The sequence below is a fragment of the Schistocerca serialis genome, chromosome 8 (assembly GCF_023864345.2).
Source record: "Schistocerca serialis cubense isolate TAMUIC-IGC-003099 chromosome 8, iqSchSeri2.2, whole genome shotgun sequence".
In the NCBI taxonomy this organism is placed as follows: domain Eukaryota; kingdom Metazoa; phylum Arthropoda; class Insecta; order Orthoptera; family Acrididae; genus Schistocerca; species Schistocerca serialis.
Window position 1 is genome coordinate 444,270,988 of NC_064645.1, and position 1,460 is coordinate 444,272,447.

General features: G+C 47.8%; 1 pseudogene; it reads left to right on the forward strand.

Annotated features, from left to right (window-relative positions):
* Positions 1–202: 202 nt before the first annotated feature.
* On the forward strand, positions 203–320 carry LOC126417862 (5S ribosomal RNA; annotated as a pseudogene).
* The last annotated feature ends 1,140 nt before the right edge of the window (positions 321–1,460 follow it).

Genomic DNA, 1,460 nt, shown 5'->3' on the forward strand with positions numbered 1-1,460 from the left:
AGGCCACAGATGATTTTTTAGGAGATCTGTGTATGATGCACTGGTAGCAGCGGTCCCTCTAGACACGTAAAGCTCCAAAATCACGCCTTTTTCGTACCAAAAGAGAGTCAGCATAACCTTCCCTGATGATGGTTCTGTTCGAAACTTCTTTGAGTTTGGTGATGAGGAATGGCGCCATTCCTTGCTCGCTCTCTTCGTTTCAGGCAACGGCCTTGCCTCGGTGGATACACCGGTTCCCGTGAGATCACCGAAGTTAAGCGCTGTCGGGCGTGGTCTGCACTTGGATGGGTGACCATCCAGGCCGCCATGCGCTGTTCCCGTTTTTCGGAGGCACTCAGCCTCGTGATGCCAATTGAGGAGCTACTCGACCGAATAGTAGCAGCTTCGGTCAAGAATACCATCATAACGACTGGGTGTGTGGTATGCTGACCACACGCCTCTCCTTTCCGCATCCTCCACTGCGGATGACACGGCGGTCGGATGGTCCCTGTAGGATACTCCTCGTGGTCTGACGACGGAGTGCTCTTCGTTTCCGGGTGATGGAAGTGAACCCAGGTTTCGTTCCCAGTAAGGATTCTTGCAAGGAAGTCATCACCTTCTCTTTGAAAGCGCCGAAGAAGTTCTTCACAGGCATCAACACGACATTCTCTCACTTCAGGAATCAGCTGCCGTGGCACCCATCTTGCAGACACTTTGTGAAACCGGAGCACATCATGCACAATGTGGTGTGCTGACCCATGACTAAACTGTAAACTTGCTTGCAATGTCATTCAGTGTCACTCGGCGGTTTTCCTTCACTATGGCTTCAACTGCTGCAATGTTCTGTGGAGTCACAACTCGTTGTAACTGACCTGGACGAGGAGCATCTTCTACTAAAATTACACCATTTGCGAACTTCCTACTGCATTCGTAGACTTGCTGCTGTGACAAACATGCATCACCGTACTGAACCTTCATTCGTAGATCAATTTCAATAGGTTTCACACCTTCACTACACAAAAACCGAATAACGAAACGCTGTTCTTCCCTGGTGCAAGTCGCAAGTGGGGCGGCCATCTTTATACTAATACTGCGACGGTGTGGGTGCAACTGCACTATGCTGCCACCTACAGGCCATTCTGCACGCTGTTTGTAGCACTCTTACCAGCTTACGGGATAACGGCGCAAAATTTCGATTTGTTATTACAAATTTAAGGTTTTCATTTGACTCGCCCTCGTAGATCAATGTGTTATTTATGAAGGTTTTGTGGGGTATTACGTGAGCCCAGCTCTGTCAAGGTGTGTTGGCTTGTGGCTGTCACAACCCCAAAATGATTTTAGAATCTAAAAGTACAGAATGGAGATGTTATTCTTCTGATTTACGAATTGTACTTTATAGTATACAGGGTGAGTCACCTAACATTACCGCTGGATATATTTCGTAAACCACATCAAATACTGACGAATCGATTCCACAGACC